The 22,859-nt window shown below is 37.2% G+C and overlaps 1 non-coding gene across 1 annotated transcript; it reads left to right on the plus strand.

The window, feature by feature from the left end:
• Window positions 1-4,042: 4,042 nt before the first annotated feature.
• Window positions 4,043-4,253, plus strand: LOC112440138 (small nucleolar RNA U3). Its single transcript, XR_003028335.3, has one exon. It is a non-coding gene; the product is annotated as a small nucleolar RNA U3 (small nucleolar RNA).
• The last annotated feature ends 18,606 nt before the right edge of the window (window positions 4,254-22,859 follow it).

The following is a 22,859-nucleotide window of genomic DNA, read 5'->3' on the forward strand; positions in this document are numbered from 1 at the left end:
GTGGAGGCAGTTTCATACTGTCAGTTTTGCTGTAATGCTGCATATACACTCCTGAAAGTTATCATGCTATGCAAAACTGTGCAGCAAAAACCAGACACGCAACACAAAAACTTCATCAGTCATACATTAAAAACATAAGAACTTAATAAATATGGTAGCACAGTTTTATATACATTAAATGGTTTATTAATACATAAATTCTACAATAAAATACAATTTTAAGAAAGACCTGAAGTTTTCTTATTTCAAAATTAAGCAATATAAGAATAGCAACTTTTAAGTTACTGTGAGATGGTAGAAGGTGGATTCTCAGAATCAGAAGAAATTTGTAACGCCAGATGTGGCTCACAGCGCACATAGTGAACTGAGGTAGCTGGTGGATGTTTGAGATGGGTGACGTCTGAATTTTGCATATTCTTATGCAGATGGGTTCAGCTGGGTGCAGTTTTTTGAGTTCTCCTAGTGTTTCTGGCAGAGGAATTCCCACAGAAGCAAATGTGAAATTTGCATTATGCTTAAATTGTTCCCAAATATCTCAATTACACTGAAACAAATTCATGTTCTCAAAGCAAGCATTGTAGCAGAACTGACTATATTTTATGATTTCAGGTATCTGAACAATGCAGTGAGCCACCTGCTCATGAATTTATAACATTTATTTCATAATTAGGAATGGAAGGCTGAAGATGCTAAGGCTGGCCTAGAAGAATACTTGAAATTCTTTCACATAAAGGGCAATAAGTCAATTAATGCAAAAGTGCCCCAATGGATGTCAGTACTTTGTGAAACAGGAATAGGAAACAGGAGGGCGCAGATCCCTGAAGCAGGAGATGGCAGAGCATAGCCATCAGGGGGGTGTGGCAGCAGAAGAGGAACTTGAGATGAAGAGCAGAACATGTCCTGTCATCCTAATTGTGCAAAGATTTGTTTCTGCTTATTTTCAACCAAGTGGAAATAAAAATAACCTGCTCTCAGAGGTATTTTTGTCATCAGCAGCTGCATATAAATGCAGCTCTGTTTTGCATGATTTATAAAAATTTAGTGTGTTGTAAGATACACATCATTACAAAAGAGGTCCTCTTCCCCTACCCCACAAGGATACATTAATTGAGGTGTGCCGGACTGAGTCTGCAAAACTGCTTAAAAACATTCCCCACAGTTGCAGCCAGGAAAACATGACCTTGGTTGTCAAGAAGGAGGGGAGAATCCAGGATCTGTAACAACGTATTTTAAGCTGCTTAATCCCTTCACATATAGCTATAATACCTGGCTCAATGTGATGATATATTTCCTTTAAATACTTATCTGAATCATATTCTTTTGGAAATATATTTGAAACATGAACAGAAACCAGGGAAATTAATATTATGAGGGATAGGATGGAGTTGTATAGATTTTTTTAAAAGGAAATAGAGCAGATAAATGGCCTAAAATCATGTAAACTGGCTTTAATGTAAACTACCAGATCATGTGAAGGTAAGTACAACATACACAGAAATAGCATCAAATTAGCTTATTTAAAGTTTAATTTCTTAATATACTGAACAAATACTTTTCCTTGATATCACCGTGAGCTTAGTAATTAGGCAAGATTTTTAAAAGTATCATTTAAAATCTTTACTCACTGATTTTTAAAAGAAATTACTTCTTATATCCTAAAATATAAATTGTATATCACTACTATATACATTATGACAGATGGTAACACCAAAAAATTTAATAAGAATGTCTTTTTTTAAAAAAATTGACTTTCTACACATATTCTTTTACCCTACTTTTTCCTGATCTATTTAATATCTCTCTCTTAAAATAGCTTCTATTTTGCTAGGAAGATCTGTTGTGCATACTTCCCATAGAAATATTTCCTAAGTTATGCTAAACCTTGAATGTAGCTATATGTACCACAGGGAAGTGAAGCAGTAGTATATTATGAGGGAACTAACATTTGCTCCAGCATTTGTGATGTAAGACTTTTTGGGATCAAAATGGGATCCACAGGCACAAGATTCCGTCAAGGAAATAAAAGTGGGTTGTTTAGTCAATATTACGTATCATTTCAGGCACAGAAAAAAAAATGGTGTTTCATGCACAACGGATTTTTTGTTAATACTTTCTAAGATCTATAAAAGCAAATAAATGTAGCAATGATGTGAAATGAAAACCAACTACCCATTTAAGTCATGCTCACACCACATAGCTCGTAGTAGTTATGATGAAAGAGCAAACCTGCTCTGAGTTTTTGTAAAGCAGCCTCTAGGAATTTAAATAACCCCTGCCTGAGAAGATTAGGTGGATAAATACAACACACACACACACACACACACACACACACACACCATTAACTCTATATGAAAAATAATAAATCCTTTAAATTCAGCATTCAAACCATAACTGATTGGTTGCTAAGTTATAGACACATGGATCAAGGAAGCATGAGGATTCACACATCTGAAAAGTCAATATTGAAAACAAACTAACAAAACAAACAAAAAAGAAATCTCAATGTCTTTCAAGTAACTACTGATGGTGATTGTAAGCTGTTTCCAATTCACTTTTTTTTTCTTCCTAGGATCAGGGAATAATGAATCTTAGCAACTGTTGCAGTCCAAGCTGGTTGTCAGATAGATGTGGGTACTAATAGAAAGGTTAAATGCCTTGGTTTATGACATACAATGATTAATTATAGAGCTAGGATTAGAACCCAGAAGCAATACAATTCTCTAATTTCTTTAGCATATTAAAGCCAATTTTGCTGGGCTAGAAAGAGCAGTTGTGACAGTTAGCATTACATGAAATATCAGCAAGAAATTGATATTTTAAAACCCCAAACCTCACAAGGGGTAGTAATCAGACCATCAAAAGACATGGGTTCTCTTTGCATGTCTGCCTCATGTGCTTGCAGCATAAGAAATGGGGCAACAAAATATTAATGTTGTAAAACATTTAGGGTTACACAAAAGAAGAAAAAACACTGAAATATGAAAATATATCAGATCTCTCATGATGAGGCCAGACTCCATTCCTGGTTGTCTCCTGCTGGGAGAGGGGGCTAGGATTCAGTCACATAGAATCATCTAGCAGCAGGATCCAGCTGGATATACTGCTCTGCTGCTAAAGTGAAGACAGAGTTAGAGTCCACTCCCACTTTGCTGGCTTCTTGTTTTATTGGCTTGTGGAACATTTAAGTAAAGAGAGTCTGGGATTTTCTTAAATGCAGAAGGTGCCTATGATTTCCTATTTTTAAGATCGGAGATTCCAGTGTTCCTATAGGATTCTGCAGCTGGTTGGCTGCTGAGCAGTGAAATAGTGAGCCAGGGACACACAACTTTGCCTAACAAACGGCGCCTTTTCTAGATGCATGATTCTGCCATGTGTTTGCACATGCTATGTCAGCACCTTGAAATGTTCACCTTCCTATGTGTCACCTATCCATTAACACTCCTACCACCACCACCAAACTTCTAAGATCGCCTGGCTTAACTGTCTCCTTTTTTAGGAAACCCCCCATAACTGCTTTGGACAGAAGTAATTGCTCCCTCATTTGTGGTACCATAGAACTTTGTTCTCACCTCTATGGTAAGATTTACCTTCATGTATTGTAGTTGCTCCTTCACCTATGCCAGATGTATAGGAGCTACAGCCTCTCCACATTTGAAAGTCAAGTGCCTAGAATAGCACTTGGCTAACAGCACGTATTAACGAGGCGTGTTGAATGAATGAATGAAATTTTGCAAGGTCATTCCGGTTTAATCAACACTTATGCATTTGGTCTTATTCTCTCCATTATTAATCTTTTAAAAAAAACTTCAAAAATAGTTTTGCTGATTTAAAATTTAATTATTCTATCAGTTCACAAATACTAATTAGGCACTTATTATATGCCAGTAACTCTGGTTGGAGCAGACCGATTTTAGGAGACAGGTCATAGAAGAAATGGTAGAAAGAATAGAATTGTAGATCAGGTGCACATGGGGAACTATGGGAGGATTTTTAATAAAGAGGCAATACAATTTTACTGGTACTTTAAAAATACTTGTTTCTAAAGGCTATACTTTCAGGAATCATTTCTATAGTTTGTTACAAGAGAAATTTCTCTGAATGTGTACAGCACCAGAAAGCACGACGAGGACGGGAAGGCACAGCATTCTTTCCTAAATGTGAAGCCAGCTCTTGGTGTTGCTTCAACTGCCACTTACCATTAATGACAGTTCTTCTTTCCCACTGGGAGAATAAAAAGGAGAGAATGCAGTCCTTGATTTTATATATATATACATATATATGTATATGTGTGTATATATATGTTTCCAACTGCTGTGTGGGGAATAGGCCATAGTGGAGGAGTGGAAAGCAGAAAGACCACTTAACATATGCACTAGTTTTCTTCAACGTACCACAGTCTGAGTGGCTTAAACAAGAGAAATTTGTTGTTGCAAACTCCTGGAGGCTAGATGTCTGAGACCAAGGTGTTGGCAGAGTCGGATCCTTCTGACAGCTCTGAGGGAGACTCTCTTCTATGCCTCTCTCCTAGCTTTCTGGTGGTTTGCAGACAATCTTAGGCATAGATGCATCACTCTGATTTCTATTTTCATCTTCTCATGGCATTCTCTCTGTGTGCTCTTCTGTCTCTGCATCCAAAGTTTCCATTTTTATAAGGACACCAGTCATACTGGATTAGAGCCTACCCAAATGACCTCATCCTAATTTGACTGCAAAGACAAAATTTCTATATAAGGTCACATTCTGAGACACTAGGGATTGGGGCTTCCACATATCTTTTTGGAAGAATGCAATTCAACCATACCAGTATACTATGGAAATAGTAAAGTCTAAAGATGATGGATGGACCAGAGCATAAATACTGGAGACAAAGAGAAGTGGCCACTATTGGCATCATTTTGAAGGTAGAGCCAACAGATTTTGCTGATAAATTGGGTGTGGGGTATAAAGAATAAAGGAAACTTAAAAAGACTTCAGGATTTGGAATCTAAATAATTACTATTTTCTGAAATTAAGAAGACTGAGAAGAGTGTAGAGGAAAGTCAGAACTTTGTTTTTGAACATGTTAGCATGTTATCCTTGAAATCTGTTAGGATTTCTAGGCAGAGATGTTGATAAAGTGTTTTGGTATACAAGTCTGGCTTATGAAAATTTATAGCTGCAGAAGACCTAATCTTCTTAGTTCAACCAATACTTATGATAGATTAAAAAAAAAAAGTCGGGTTTTTTTGTTTTGTTTTGTTTGGTTTGATTTGGTTTTTTTTTGCTTAGGCTGGAGTGCAATGGTGCGATCTGGGCTCACTGCAACCTTCACCTCCCAGATTCAAGCAATTCTTCTGCCACAGCCTCCCAAGTAGCCGGGATTACAGGTGCCCCCCCACCACACCCAGCTAATTTTTGTATCTTTAGTAGAGACAGGGTTTCACCATGTTGGCCAGGCTGGTCTCAAACTCCAGGCTTCAAATGATCTGCCCGCCTCAGCCTCCCAAAGTGCTAGGATTACAGGCATGAGCCACTCCACCCTGCAGAAGTCAGTATTTGTAAAACGTGTTATTTAAAAAGTAAAACAAGACACCTTGCTCCAAGGCCACTGTAACATGTAGTGAAAGCAATAGAAAAAAAAATAGCTCTCTTGATTTCCAATCCAACACCTTTTCCATTATATTACAAAGCTTTCATCAGCAATTTTTAGTTCCACATGCATTTAGTAAACAGTGGTTGGTAGCCTAATGCAACAAAAATGTTAAAAATTACAATTCTGGACCCAGTAGTTGGGTGACAAAAGTTCCAGCTTAATACATATTCCCATATATTATCACAAAATGTGTGAACATAACTAGATGGTCAAAAATATTGCAAGCTAGAATAATTTTCGAAATTGAACAGGTTTTTTTTTCTCCTAACATATATTCAAAGCTCTAATGCAGAATCTGATGCTGAGACTATGCTACCTTGAAGCATAGAGGCTGAATGCCCCCAGAATCAGGCACTTAACTTCTCTCTGCCCACATATCAACTGGCAGCTGGCTCAGTCCTTGCTGAGTCCAAGAGAATGTTTTGTCCATTTGAAGATTTGGTTGAGATCAACTTTCTATGTTTGGCACTCTGACTAAATTTACACTTCAAGAGATTCTGAAAGATATGATCAGCATGTCGGTCTTCTGTTAGCTTTGAAGAAGGTTTGATTTTTTTTTTAAGTTAAAATTAAAGTCCTTGTACTTTTCCTCTGGGTTATTTTCATTTTGCAATAGAATATTTATTTGTCAAAAATAGCTACACAGAACAATAGTATTTATAATATATACAAACATTCTATACACTTTCAATCAAAATATGACTACAGAAATATGGAATAATCCTTATTGGCCTCTTTAAGACTATTTTAGCTACTGTATATTGATATTTTATAATGACTGCTGGGGCACTTTTTTATTAATCAGTGCAGCATTTGATTAGCTGCAACTGTTAGAAATATTTGAGTAACTTCAAAAACCAGAAACATGTTCTATCCATCAGGAATGTTATGCTACTAACCCACTGGAAGGTTGCTGGAGGTAATGATGTTTCCATTATGTGGCCATAGAGAAGGGACAGCTGAGCAGCCTAAGCAAATTTCCATAACAGAAAGGAAAGAATAGGTGTGCCATGCTCTGATATGTTGTAAATATTCATATGTGTTTAACATTCAGGGAGTAAAAACTCAGTCAAAATAGCTCTTAAATGTACTAAATGTCAGCCTCTATAATTTTTCAATTAGAAAATTGATAACCAAAGGAGGGAAAAAATAAGAGGAAAAGCTAGTAGAGTCTCTTTATCCAGGGCTTTTGCATTATTTTGTTTTAAATCTTGCTAAAAATATTTTGCAGATTAATTGCACACACCAAAACTAACAAAGCCTGTATTATGCACAAATGCTAATTATTAATGGATATTTTATACTGAATTCCAGTCTAATAATACAGGATATTTTGTCCTTTTCACTAAAATGCAGCAAAATAAATTTCATTAGAAGGCCTCCATGGTTACTTGCTTGTGAATGTATTCTTTTATAGACATTTACTAAGAAAAAATATTTAAAACAGATAGAAATAATGTCATATCTATAGTGCATATGCACCCATTACTACAGCTAGCAAAGAAACAGAGATAAACTCACTTGCAATTTTTATGTTGCACTGATCACTTCCATCAGCCGAGAATGAAAGCCACATCTTTTGTGTTTAAAGAATAAAAGGCAGTGTTATATATTACAGCACCCAGAAGGCACTTGTGGCAGGTGCAGTAATTTAAGTCATCCTAAACACTCACTAAGGCAGCTAAGGTATAGGCCAGTTGGGTGAAAATACCAAGCAAAATAGGTTTGAGTCACTTTTCTTTTTTAACAATCTTGAAAAACAGAAGATATTTCATATCTCTCAGGTGGCTTGGTTATGACCCTAGTAGAAAGCAGGGATGGAATTCTCAAATTTCTTTCAGCCCTCCCCTTTATTCTATGATTTAGAAATAAAATCAGAGGCAAACCTGGAGGAGTAGATACACATATTTATCAACTATAGTGCCCAGTAGAGGGCACTGGAAAGGCAGGACTGAAAGATAAGACTGGGCTCCTATTTTTAAATGATAAGGGTAGATCTTTTAGAAGAGAAAACCTGCAAAAATAGTTTTTCTAAGCACAAATTTATCGACAGGGTTTGACATTTATCCTTCAAATGCAATGTGAAATTGGCATTACTGCTGTTTTCAAATTTTGACTTTTTAAATTAAGATTGCTTGCCATAATGTGTTCCCTCAATAGTCAGTAAAGGAAACCACATTTTTGTAACAAGATTGCAATATTTAGTTTACATTTGTTCTCATTGATAGGGAAGCAGATATTAGATGATTTCTGGCCTTCGATATTTTCTTCTAAATTTAAACATTAAAACTGTACCACCAAATTTTTGCTGCTTTTATTTTCTGAGTGATAATATTTATTGAACACTGTCAGTACAGAATATTATTCAAATATTCTAGCCAAGATACATGCCCTAAATGCTTGTTTTAATATACGATGGTTTCTCACCATCGTATATTAAATAATTCCACTCACAGCAAATATTGAAAAATGGCCCCTTATGACAACTTTTTATTTTTGTCCTCTAACTTTATAAACTTTAGGAAGGCATGCAGAAAAAGAGATATGGTAGAAAAGATGAGAAAATGTCCTAAATGCAATTGAATTTTAAAATATTACAAAGAAAAAGGTAACCATGCTGGTTGAAGAGTGTTTTAGATAAAGGGTAGCAATAGATAATCCAAAAAAGGGCACATTCTATGATAATTCATGCTGCCCTAAACTTTTCCTGGGATAAAGCTTACAAGCTAATGGCAACCAACATTTACCTCGTGCTGCCCTTTCCTTTTCAATGAATAAAAGGATCACACATACTGCTCCACATCCTTTGTAGCTCCACTTGGCGTTACATCAAAGAGCACCCTAAAGACCAAAAAAAGGCATATGTGGATGATATTAATAAACATAACTTACTGGGTATTTTGAATTTCAATGTTTCTGCAGTTTTGCATTAATCCCCACTCAGGATTTAGTGGACATTTGCATTTTTTTCTAATTTTATAGAATTGACAACATCTGCTACAGTTTGGAAAGGTAGAAAACAACAAACAGGGAGGTTTTTTTGGCTTCTACACACCTCTTATTTGACGAAGGACTCAATCTCTTTATTTTTTAGTTTAATTTCACCCAATTCCATATGCTTGTGGAATGCATATTATAATAAGGCTGCATCTGTTGACCAGTTACAGCTGTGTCCGTGATGGTACTTGCTCGTAATCAATCCTCTCTCTGTTCTGTGGTGGTATGTCTCAGAAGGAAAACTGAGAACCATATGAGCTATACCTTTGTTTGACTCACGCTGTTTTGCAAAATGATTAGTCATCATCCCAGCAGTGGCTTGGTTTCTCTAAGTCTTATTTGGAAGCTGCCAAGACGTAGTCAGATGCAAACACCGTGATATGGACACATTTAAACACAGGAGACAGGCAGCATGGCAGCAGCAACTGAACATTTTTATCTCAAGCCCTAGACAGCAAAGCAGCAGAACAGAGCGGTTTAACTCAGGGGGACAGCAATGAAAAGTGTGGCAGTACATGAGAGCACATGCTGTAACAGGCTGACGGACAGCATTTGGCTTCTATCAGAAGACACACTCAAAAGCAAAGCAAAGACAGAAAATAAGCTTCTAATTTCCTTCCTTGAAATTAGGTCCAGCGTCTGACTACTGTTCTTTGTTGGTTGGGGTTCTGAATACATAAAAGCAGACAGGCTTTAATTCATATCTGGTAATGGGTTTTTCTTTTTTTAAAACTTCTTCAGTGTGCATGCCTCTTGCAGTCCAGCTGGAAAAAATTATTTCTATTTCTCAAATGGTAGGTTTCATGATTCCTATATAAACCTTCATTCATTCATATATGCATTCCTACAAAAGTACCTACTACGGACCAGGCCCTCTTTTGTTGCTGGGGGTATATCCTTCAGCAAAACAGATAGAAGTTCCTGACATCCTGGAGCTTACATATCAAAGCGTGGTGACGAAAATAAATCTGCATAAAATATATAACGGACTAGATGGTATGCAGGTCATGCAGCAAAATAAAATAGGAAATGATATAGGAAAAGCCAAATTGAGTTTAGGGGAGAGTCACACTTTTAAATAAAGTGTTAATGGCAGATAAGCTTGTAGCAGGTAAGGGAACAAGGCTGTGTGGTTGTGAGACTGTGTGTGTGAGCGCATGTTGGAAAAGACCATGTTCCAGATGAAAGGGCCATGGCAAAGACACTGAGTTTCATTAAGCATATTCTCTGTGTTCTTAGGTTACTCCTAACCAATGACAATCTGAGATTTGCTCCGTTTCCTGCTTTTCTTTCTCCCTCCTTTTATTAATTTCTTTATGTAACAAGCATTTATTGAACATTTATTATGTGCACTGTAACAGTCACTGAAATAATGAAACTGAATAAAATGCAGTCTCTCAGAGGATTCACAGTTTAAATGACTATCCAGATAAATACCTTGATTAGTTTGTTCTTGCTTAAAGCTTTCATATAATTTGTTTCCTACCTTATTTTGAGATAATCATATGTTTTCTTCCTGCCACTCAGCATTCCTGAAAATACCTGAAATCTGGGAAAGACATTCTGGTCACAATTATTTTGACATGCTTAATTATCTGGAAGCCTCCTGACTACAAGATGGAGGTTAGGTCACTCTAAGGTTGTTAGACAACATAGGGAAAATCCAAAGCTTTTTTGTATATGGCTCTAGTTCCAGCTTCTGCTAAATTTGCTGAGCCATGTGGGTCATTTTTCCATCCCCAATCTCTTGCCCCGCCCCCCCCCCCACCCCATTCTGCCTCTCTGCTCTCAAGGCACTCAGGCCTTGTGGGCTAGTCTCTGTTTGTTCCTCCTCCCTCTTCACCTTGGTTTTGCTTCCAGGAACTCGAATTCCTCTCACTCCACTAAGCAGAGCGTTCAGCTCCTTCTGTTTGCTATTCCCAAACTCAGCTCCAAGGCCTTATTTTGCATATCCAAGAGCTATGTAGGTTCTCAGCTAAAATAAAATGGCCTTCAACTACGTTCCTTTGTAAGGCCCCCTGAAAGGAAGTTTTAATTTCAAATAAAACATTTTTTCTTTTTAATAGAAAGTAACATTAATTCAGAGGTTGTTATACAATGTCAGTAAATTCCCTTCTCCTTGTGCATTTGCTGATCTTTTATCAACAAGTTCACAGCTGTTAACAACACGGGCAAACCTTTTGAGTCAGCCTTCCCTACAGCCTTGGCACCCTTTGACCTTCTCCTTGCTGCAGTCCCCTGGGATGGTTATATTTCCCACTCTACTGGGATCATTGCTGCTCTATGACTGCCTCAGCCGTGATTCACTATATTTACTTTGAATTGTGCAACTTTACCTACGACTGAACCTCAGAGATCACTCAGGTATGGCTCAGTGGCCTTTACAGCCAGTGACACCTCAATCTTTCTCTGAGTCCTCCTTTCCACCTCAAACCAGTGCTGTATCCCCTGTCCACGTCCTATGCCACACAGGCCTTCTGCTGTCGGTTTGCTCCTAACTGATCTGCTCCACCATTTCTGCAATGTCTCTTCAAGGTAGAAATCTGGCGCTAGTGAAAAGAACAACAACTTGGAAAACTGAACAGGATGATAATACTTAACTAAGACAAATGTGCAACAAATCAGAATGCAAAACAAAAAAAGAAAAGTGAAGAAGAAGAAGGAGAAGGAGGAGCAGGAGGAAGAGGGGGAGGAGGAGGAGAAAGAGGAACGATCTTTCCTATTTTCTTATGGCTCTATGACGAGGAATAACTAAAAACTTCCCTCTACTTAAATTCAGGACTCCTCCATCCAGGGGCATTGTGATTGGGTCAAGGTTGAAGGGAATACATCTGTGAATATGCTAGAGAGAAAAGAAGAGAGATTTTTCTCACAGGATTCTCACTGCATGAGATGTGAACTACAGTCGCAAATCGGAAACTGTGTTTGCACAATCGGAACTTTAATGTATGAGGCCCAAACAGATGCAGAAATGACATAGGAGCTAAGAAGAAAATACTTAAGCAGATAGTGAGGGTATGGGAGTCTTTGGTAAGGTTTTCTTTTTAATGAAAAGCAGCCCCCAAATCATTTTCTAACAAGGAGCAACCTGTAGAATCGAGCTGCAGACACACACAAGCAGGCTGAAAGCTTGCATAGGTGAATGCCGGCAGGACAGAGCTACCTGGGACTAGGCATGTTCAAACTGGCGGCTCCACCTTCCCTTCTCTTTGACAGCCACGTGTAGAGTAAGGAGCAGACAAGATGGTGCAGGTCAAGTGGAAAGCCCATCTGCATAATAAGATCAGGTTGGGGTGGCCAGCCTTCTCTGGCACCTGCTATGTAAATGTCACAGCTCATTGAACCAATCTGTGGGCCCTAGGTAAAACAGACACCACCTCCTCAAGCCTGCCTATAAAATCCAGCAAACTCCCGGCCAGCTGATCTGCTTTTGGAAGCCCCTCTCTCTCACTAGAGAGAGAGAGAGAGAGAGAAAGAGACAGAACTATTCTCCTTTATTTTTCTTCTGCCTATTAAGCCTCCATTCCTAAACTCCCTGTGTGTGTCCAATGTCCTAAATTTTCTCTGCGTGAGACGACGAACCCCAGGTATTTACTCCAGCCATTGACGCTGCTGCAGAAACGTACTATTTGAGCTTCCACGTGCTCTAGTCCCTTCATAAAATAGTTTCAGCTAATTTTTCCTTACAAGTCTTGTGTATTTTGTGAGTAGAATTCAATAGTAGGCTCTCACATGCTATTCATTTCAAATCTCCCTGCTTTAAGCATCCCACACCGACCCTCACCACCACCATCACCGCTGCTGCCAGCACTTCAGTTGCCTTCCAGATTGCTTATGCAGGGTCTTAGACAGTCTCAGAAGTGAGAACAGAGAAGAGTTGTCACATTCAAGACCTATTGAGTTCCCAAGGGCTGATCACTGCTGTCCTCTTTCTTAAACCCGTGTCCCAAGGACGATGGCAAAGGGGAAGAGAGAGGGTGTGAGGGAGCAGAACGTGCTGACAGTCATGTCTCTCCTACAGCATGCTTTCATCAGCAGATGTCTGTTGATGCCTAAGGAAATCTAGGCGGTTATGAGCCCTACCCCAAAGAGCAGAGAAGTCATGTCCTCAGCCCACCAGAGGTGATAGTTTATTTCTCATCTGGGAACCTGAACTCTTGCTCTGCTGCTTAATGTCAGAACACCTGGCTGTCTTCTCCTGTGTTCCATCCTGCAAGTCAGAAGAACTTTTGCCCTCTTCTTCCTCTTCCTTTGTTGTTCTTTCTCTTCTTCCCCTTTTTTCCTGCTCTTCCTCGTTCTTCTTTATTTCTCTCCTCCAAGAATCATTTACACAGGATAAAAGTGTTTTTACTCTTCCTACCTTGGTATGCTGTCCGTGTTTTTTGCATGTCATGCTAGCATAAGGGTACTTCATGAGCCCTCTGTGTTCAGATTATTTCTGGAATTTCCCCAGAATCTCATAGCCTTTTTGTCTTTGGGATTTTTCCTACTTCATACAAATGTTCAAATTTGAGCAAAAAATTTCCTAATATTCCAGAACTTGGAAGGAACTGCTGTTCAAAACTTAGCTTATTAAACAAAAAAAAGACAGCAAGTAGAGAATAACAGCAAATAGTAATTAGAAAACTCCCTTTGGGGTTGATTAAGGATTGGGAAAAAAAAAAACTTGTCCCCTGTAAACATCACTGAAGAAGTTTATTTACTTCTAAACCAGACTATGTAAGCTATAAGCAAACAATTGGAATTGGGAGGAAGGGATCTATAGAATTGGAAACTGTCAGTCTGTTTGAGAATGCTGTGACTTTTCCCTTTGCTCCCTGAATAAGGAAGTGTAGAGGCATGTTTCTTTTCACTCAGAGCCATTTGAAGAGTCTTTTGAGGGAATCATTCTTATAGATTGAAGGGGCAGGAAAAAGGGAAATGGACATTTCAGTTTCTGGTTTAATGTCTCCTTAAGCAGTAGACCAATTAATCTGCCCCATACTTCAAATAGAAGGATGAAAACTTGAAGAAAGAAGGCAGGGGGAGGGAGCAGCATTAGATCTCTTCACTTAATATGACAATGTTGATTGAGTTTACTATGAATCAGGTGAGCAGAGCAAATTTATCAACCAAGATTCCTCCCAAATAGTGTGGAAACTAAGCCAGAAGAAAAAACAGCACAGGAGATCATAAGTTGCACCACTGATGTGGGGGCCAAAGTAGGTTTTAGAGGGGTCAACTCAGAGTGGATGTTCTGGATCCTACTCCTGGCAGGCATCTTATGGCAGTGAGGATCAATAGTACTGATAGCAGTGGCAGAGGGGAGATGCCATTTTTTTTTTTTTTTCACATGGCAATGGAAATTAGGTCAAGTTCTTTAAAAAATATTATTAATTCTGTGATTTCTTGATCAGTTTGCAAAGAAGTAAACAAACCCTTAAGAATGGGATGATGAACTAAGAGTTTGACTAATGGAGAAATAGGAAATCAAATTACATTTAGAGAAATAAAGAAATATGATTCCCCAAAATATGTGAAATCTTTATACCTCTCAGTATACATTACAAAATAGATGACTCTGGATTCATTTATGTTATAGACATAAACCAGGCGGTATCATCTTTTGTGTGCCTTTGTCCCTTTCTCTAGCAGAGATCATAAGTTGATAGCCCTGTGGGCTCTATTTAGCCCACATATATATGGATATTATATATCTATATATAGATATTTGGTTTGGTTTGGTTTCAGTTTACAAGCTAATCGAAACATTTTATAAAATTAATTTTTATAATACTCGAAGGAGAAGCGTATCTTCCCATCTGAACCTGCACCCTCAGGCAGCTACTAGCAGGGCATTTGCTTTGCATCATCACACATAGACTGCTGAGTATGCAGACTACACCTTATAGGAGCAAGTGAGGTTTAGGAAAGAAGAGAAATGTCAGAAGACAATCCTGTACCACATACATCTTCCCAAGTACTACCCTTATTATAAAATGAAGGCATCAGGGAAATATGTGTGTGAGTAGAGAAAAATCTCAGAACTACTATATGCTTCATTAAAAAAAAAAAAGAGGCTATGAAAGAAATACTGAGAACCTGTTCTATTCTGCCTTGAACTTTGTGACTCTTCAGAAGAAATGGGTCAAGAGAACATTGAAGCATGAAGGTTGGTTCCTAGAGTCTTAATGAAACTTCAAAAGGATGTCATGCATTCAGCCATACAGAGAAGCATCTTTTAGGAGCTAGCATGTCAGTATATTCAGCCCACTTAACTTTTTCTGCTATGTCTCTGGTGTGTGTTTCCACACCATGGCTGTCACACCAAGGCCGGTTACTGGAAGGGAGGGGCCCTTTCCCACTATCCTGCCACTGAGAAGAAAGGAATCCACAGTCCTATTGACAAGGAAAGTTATGCTCTGGCTCCCTTGGGGGATTGGAACAGTATGAATTAATTTTTTTACAGGCATATTAATAAACATGGTAATTAGGTTCTCTGCAGTACTGATATAGTATTCGACTTTCGTAAATTTGGAACAATTTACCAACTTGCAGACACTCTAGTGAGTTGTTAAAAAAAAGAGCAAAATCATCCCCTTATTTCATTAGGCAATCTTGATAGCTTAAAAGTAATTGAATATCTCATTGACCTTTATTATTGAAGACAGGTTGAATGCTTCTAGACATTTAAGGCACGTGCATAAACATAATAATTAAGACAAATAAAATGATATTTCTATTTTATTATCTTATTGTTTATTATGAATCTTTTATTTAATTAATATCAAACTATGTGTTGATGAATGATATAAAGGACATGATGACATTCTTTATCTTTGTGTTCTAGTCCAGATAATATCACCTAAAATTTAAGGCAATTTAAGATTATTTTACTTTTCTAAAAAGAAAGATATTCAATGGTTTTGTTCTTAGAAATAAATTGTGCTCTTCTTTCACAAAAGATCAGAGTTTTCTAGGAGATATCTAATAATCCTAGGCATACAGAGCATTGACGTTAAGAAACAAGATATGAAGCTATTCTTTCTGTAACAATTATCTTATTGTTTTTTTAAATACCCTCAAAATGCATAAGAGATCTGAAACTTCACTTATTAGTTTCCCACTAGCAAAACAAACAGAATGAAAGTTAGCATGAGGTCATTGATCAAAATCTAATTCAAAGTTCTATATCTTGCTTAGCATGTGTTTAGTACCTAAGAAAAAATAACCCACTAGGGTGTAGCAGAAACACTATCTGATTCTGTGTCTCAGGTTGGCATTAAAACAGTTACTTTGTTAGAGTTGTCTATCACACAAAAACAGAATGGCATAAATAATGTATTGAATATTTTACCCCATGGACACTATTCAATTGTTAATAATATAAACATAAATGTTGTTATATTATTGTCAGAACTACAGTCAATTTTACCTACATTTCAAAATATACTTACATTCATAGAATTTTTCAAGTATTTCCCTATGATCTACCTATTTCCCTAAAACTATGGAGAATTTTTTGCTGCAGGCAGATTCATGAAACTAACATGTTGTATTTAGCCTGTGGAATCCTAGACTAGAGGAGTTAAGTTCCAGAAATGGACAATATGGTACCATGTACTGGAATTATATGCTTCTCTGGCTAAGAATGAGAGTGAGGGACTAATTTAATGCTTTTTGGTACATGATAGGAGGGGTGGTACACCTAGTAAAGGAGTTCCTCTCAAAGAGGGCTAGGCCTTGAAGTCAACACTACCAGGCAAGAAAAAAATCTGTGAAAAGAGACCTCACAATCCTGGGAAGATGTAGTATCAGTAAGAGAATTGCAAGATAGCAGGCTTCAGATCTTCTGATCTTCCTGCCAATTGCTATGAAGAAATGCTCAAATTTTTTTTTTTTTTTTTTTTTTTTGCTTTACTTAAAAGAAGATAGTGATGGTACATCTGGGTAGAAGTCCATTGTTAAATTATCTGTATATGCCACTTTCAGAAAAAGTAAAAACTTGGTCCCTGTCAAAGCATCAAGAATGTATATGTTTAAAATCCAAAGAAGGTTTTAAAACACTAGAGTATAAATCAGCTTCCTCAGTTTAAATACAAAGTTAAACGCAAACTCTTTCTCCTATGGGAAAATACAATCAGATACTGTGTCCTACTTGTGTCTGATCTTTGAAAGCAAAGTCACAATGATGACTGATGAAAAATAACTAGGCTTAGACAGTAACGCAGGTTACTAACAGGTATATTTGGAGTTTGGGGACATTGTAAAGACTGCTGTAGAATTGTATATTTCTCTCCCCAGAGTAGATAACTCTAAATTTTAATAGGTCCCACTTATGTTGACTGGAAATATCCTCCAAATTTTTCTGGACTGTGTTGGCCCTCTGACTTAGAACTAAAGTCTTGATATAGGAATCCAATATACACCATTGGAAACTTTAACATGATTACAGTAAAATCTCCATGTTAGTTCTGAGATTGTGGAGGATCTGACAAAACTCCCCTTGCAAGCTAGCAAGTTAGCTTTTTGTTTTCTTAATATGCATGTACTGATAGAAGAACACAAAACCCTAGGCCAGAGACACAGATGGTTTGTTACTCACAGCAAAAGCAGTAGTCAGAGTAATATCTTAGCATCTTATTTCTACACCCCAGTCCCCCTTAGGGCAACATTATGAGTACAAGATGTTTACTTCGGCATGCAGCGGGGTTGCATTCCAGGAGAGGAAACCCCAAATTACGAAACTTTAAGCTTTTATGGGCTTTTAGCAATCTGCTCACCCTCCTCCCTAGAAAGAGAGAAATTACTCATTAACCTGGAAAGTAAGAAAAATGTTTCCAGGGAGGGGAAAGAGATTTCAGTAGATACATAAAAATAAACCATCACACTTCAGTATCCTGAAATGTCTCTTTTTAGGGAGACACACTTTCTATAGCTCCCAAAAATATGTTTGCTATTCAAACATGCCCATTACTCAGAAGGCCTGGAACAGAAGAAACCCATGAATAATTGTATCCCTACCCTCCCATTGAGAAACTTTAGGGTCAGGTAGTGTCATGAGCCTTCGTATACTTGATCATATGAGGAAATTTTACTGACAAGTTGGAAATTTTACTGACAAGTTATCATTGTCACAGGGGAGTTCTTTATAACTTGCCTTTTCAAGCGGTTGTGATGGATTCTTTATAGTCAAGGTTGTCAAATTTCTGTCTACAACATGCTAAGTAGAAACCGTTTACTCAGAGAATTAAAGCTGCTTTTCACTCTTATCTCAGTGGACAGCTGCCTTGGTTGAATTGCTTTTTATTCTCACCATCTTCTCTATATGCAAACAACACCACTTTTGTTTTTCTAACTCATAAGTTTCTAGTTTTGAGGTATAATTTACACACACTGAAATGCACAGATCTTAAGTTTATAGTTCCATGAGTTTTGACAAATGCATATAGCTGTGTGTACCAAGTTGCAGAACATTTCCATTACCACAGAAATCTCCCTCATGCCCTTCTTCAGTCAAATCCTGCCCCCACCAGAGGCAATGAATATTCTATGATAAGCAACTTCCCTGAATCTTCACTGTCATCTCTGAAGGTTACCTTCACCTCCCTGAAAATATAATTCTCACTTGAAAACGATGTTTTCTCTCTTACTCCACATATGTCAAAGCCTGAAGCAGGATAAATGCCTCACTTCATTAAATGACTCTACGAATTACTTAGTTTCTCAGGTGTATCACATAGAACTCATCCTTGATTCTTCCCATTTTCTTTCCATTCCACATCTAATTCACCATCTCTTCTACTATAATAACATTAGACTCAACCATCATCCCATTTCTCACCTGAATTTGTTCAGCATCCTCCTAAGAGGTATCTCTTTCTTTTCTCTTGCCTTTAGAGTCCACATTTTTTATCAGCATAAATCAGACTGTGCCTACCCCAGGCTTAAGACTTTTTTATTGTTTACCATTGCAATCAGAATAAAATCCAAATTACTTTTTATGGTATCTAAGGCTAAATATTCTGGCTCCTGCCCACTTTTCTGATTTCATTACTTTCACTCTGTCATCTCTGGACTCCTTGCCACTCACACTAAACTTCCTGTCCCTTCAAGACAGCCTCTTTCTCCTCTAGACATAAAGAAACACCACCCTCTGATCCGTGGCAAAGTGGATGAGCCCAGAGGACCTTACGTTAAATGAAATGTGCCAGGAACAGAAAGACAAATATTGCATGTTCTCAGTCATGTGGAAGACAACAAAGGTGATCTCGCAGAAGTAAAGAGAAGAACAAAGCTTACTAGAGGCTGGGGATTGGAAAAGGATAGGAAAATGTTGGTAGATGAAAATAAAATTACAGCTAGATAGGAGGAATATATTCTATTGTTATATAGCACTGTAGGTTGACTATAGCTAATAATTTATTGTGTATTTGAAAATATACAATAAATGAGGATTTTGAATGTTCCCAGCATGAAAAAAAAGTACTTGAGGTGATTTATATGCTAATTACCTAGATTTCATCATTACACATCATATACACGAATGAAAATATCACTTTGTACCCCCAAAATAGGTACAATTAATGTATCAATTAGAAATATAATAATGATAAATAATTGAAGTTTAATTTGAATTGACAGCTCATAGATTTGAAATAAAACATAAACTGCATATTCACTGCCACCACTTTGCTCTCTCACACAATATTAGTGGAGACTCTCTAGCTCCACTAATTTGGTAAAGATACCAAATGAAGGAAACGGAAAAGGAGGGGTATTAAGAAATTGTCTTTCAATTAGTAAAATCTGAAGGGGGAGAGCTGGCAGGGGTTAACCTGTGTTCCCTTGAATTCTGCCTTGAATTAGTTAGGAAATGAAGGTGTAGTTCTCTTCTGTGGTCTAGATTTTCAAAAGTTTGTAGCTAAGTTGAAATGGGAGCATGGCACCTCTAAATGTTCAGGTGAGTAGGATGGCCAGAATGCGCTCTTTAGGGAATCATCAATGCCAGATTGTTAAACAGAAAATAGAAGTGTACCTGCCAAAGATGTAAATATTTTATGTGCCATGGAAATAAATGACAAGGTCAAAACAGTTGGTGAGAGTGACATCATGGGGTCTAGATACAGATAAGTTCAAGAAAGTCGATGAGTTCTCTCATCCACCAGCGTCCAGCTGTTTATATAAATTCTCCGTGATATGATATCCATGATATGATAGCCAACCAAGTGGGAAGACAAACTAAAACTTGTTGATGAATCTTTGAAATGGAGCCTGTAGGGCTTCAAAAGGGGGCCGAGTTATGCACCTTGAACATAACTGACTGATCATTGATTTGGGTTTTATTTACTTAAAAAAATCTTCATAAATTTGTCCTCCAATTGCTGGTCTGAATTCTAAGAGTTAATATTAAAGCAATTCTAAAAATAAAGTTATATGTTAAGAACATCCAATTCAGTGGCTGCTAAAGTATTAAATCAGTAAAACCCAACTATTGCCACTACTGCTAATGCCTGACTGATATGGTTTGGCTGTGTCCTCACCCAAATCTCATCTTGACTTGTAGTTAACATGATCCCCAAGTGTCATGGGAAGGACCCAGTGGGAAGTAATTTAATCATGGGGGTGGGTACTCCCATGCTTTCTTGTTCTCATGATAGTGAGTTCTCACAAGATCTGATGGTTTCAAGGAGCTTTTTACCCCTTTGCTCTGCACTTCTTGCTGTTGCCATTTGACGAAGGACGTATTTGCTTCCCCTTCCACCACAATTGTAAGTTTGCTGAGGCCTCCCTAGCCATGCTGAACTGTGAGTCAATTAAACCTCTCTCCTTTATAAATTACCAGGTACGTCTTTATTAGCAATGTGAAACAGACGAATACACTAACTTTTACTAATCACAAGGTAGGTGCCAGGTATTTCCATAGTTACCTCAGTCTACGTGTATTTAATTAAGTCCTTAGAACAATGTGATGAGGTAAATCCATATAAAATATATCACCCTCATTTTACACATGACATAACTGAAGTACAGGTAAAATAAATACATTTCCCAAGTTTACCCAGCTAGCGAGTAATGGACACAAGATTAAAACTCTTTGTTGACTTCTTAAGCATTATATAATATTCCTCCAGAACAAATCAATCTGCTGTCCACATGTCATATATATTTGTAAAGTGGTTTACAAAGTAGCCTCTTAAAATCATTTTCTCTCTAACTGCCATTTTACCTGCTTGCTAACTCATGAATTATCTTAATTATTAATTCATTAATCTATTATTTATTTTATTGTGTTTTCAAGCAAACCACTTTCGAATTTGTTAATCAATTTTACCATTTCTCTATTTTTCAATTAATCCTTTTTCGTGTCTTTATTAATAATGACCCTATATTTGTTATCATTTTCTAAGTTTTTAAAATGGCTTGGTGCTTAGAAATCTATGTTTCATGTTAAGAATATTTTCCTGAGTGCTTTCCTTAAAGCATTCCATAGGTTTTGATATACTAGTTTCTTGTTTTCATCATGTTATGAAAAGCTTGTAAATGCAATTTTGATTCTCTCTTTGACCCTAACATTATTTTGAGGTTTGTTTTAAAATTTTCTATCAGTTTTGATTTTTAGAATAACTTTTTGTAAGATACCAGTTTTATTAGGTATATTCATGGGAATCTGTATATTCTTATTCATCTGAATTCACATAATCTTTGAAAGCCTGACAGTGGTATGTCAAATCTATATCTGATTTAAGTCAATAGAGCTTATAGGCATAATAATTTATATAAGAATATATATGTAATTTGATATCCTTAAAACACAACTCATTACATTTATGCTTTCCTGTTTGATAGAGTATCTAACTATTTACCATTTATTGGTATTTTATCTGCTGATGACATTTCTTGCCCACATAGACTATCATTGAAGAGAGGATGCAGAAATTCACTAAATATAGATTATATATTTGAGATACAGAAGGAGTATTCAGAAAAAAAATGGGTATTCCTTGGCCAACATCTCGATCACAACCATGGAAAAACAAAATAGGATAATTTTAAGGGTAAAAGATGACTGGAGCCTGTGGAGGCCCAGTGATTGCTCCTTGGTCTGACCTCCAGGATAAAGGGGCAAAAAGATTCTGTTATATCCAAGCCCCTGGAGGGAGACTTCCAGCTTCTGGAGTTTCTGAGCTAACAAACTCAGTGAGCCTAATTATAGAGTGCAGATGGATTCTGGATCATATAATAAAGCAACATCATAGTGAACTCTGCATCATATGGAAACCAGAAATTTAGAACCATGAGAAAAAGAGATGTTTCATATTAGAAAAAGAGAACATAAAACTAAGCCATAAAAATTCAAGAATGCACTTATCAGAGTCTATTATATTTTGAGTGGATAGTATTGATTAGAAAAGGAGATTAGTGAGGGAATCAGGAAAGCACCAGGAAAATAGGTAAAATAGAATGATTTAAACTGAAAATTCAGAAGCAATTTTATCAGCCAGCAAGATCCTATGAAAAACAAGACAGAATGAAAATGAAGGAATGCAAATCATGTGGTCATTTGTGGGTAACTATCAAGGAGATGTGAACCAATCATGCAGGGCAACTGAGCTAAGTAGCTAGTCATTTTGTCAGAAAGAGCTAGGGCCACTCTAGTGTGTCCCGAAAAGAGGGTCCCTTATTCCTTCTGACTGTACTGCGATGAGAAAGCCACAGTAATTAGGAAAACAACAGTAATTAGAGAGACAGCTTCCGGCGACCTGGTATGCTTCTTCTACTTTGGATAGAAGTTTGGAAGGGATTTAGACAGCAAAAGGTGAAGTCAAGAGGAAACAAAATGAATTACTAATCAAACTGCTAACTTGAGCCTGTGCAGTTAAGACAATTTGTACACATAGAACACTTGTCTTTCCCTCAGACTTTGAATAGCATTAGTGAGTATAATAATCTCATAGTTGCATCCTGATATTTTTTCTCTCCTTTTTCAATTCATTGGCATCACTAACTGGAATGTTCTTTCGATTGTGACGTGACTGATTCTTGATATTTGGCTTTGAGTGGAGCAATTTCAACAGTGATTTTCCTACTTTCTGGGGAGGTATAGGAAGAATGGGCCTTCTCAGTTTGAGTAGTGAGAGGGTAATATGTGGTCAATATTATTTACAACTCAGTCCTTTAAGTTCATTATTGACCATCATTTTCCAATGACTAAGTCAATTACAGTACATAATATTTCATATCTCTCTCC

Source organism: Pan paniscus, chromosome 5 (genome assembly GCF_029289425.2).
Source record: "Pan paniscus chromosome 5, NHGRI_mPanPan1-v2.0_pri, whole genome shotgun sequence".
Lineage (NCBI taxonomy): Eukaryota > Metazoa > Chordata > Mammalia > Primates > Hominidae > Pan > Pan paniscus.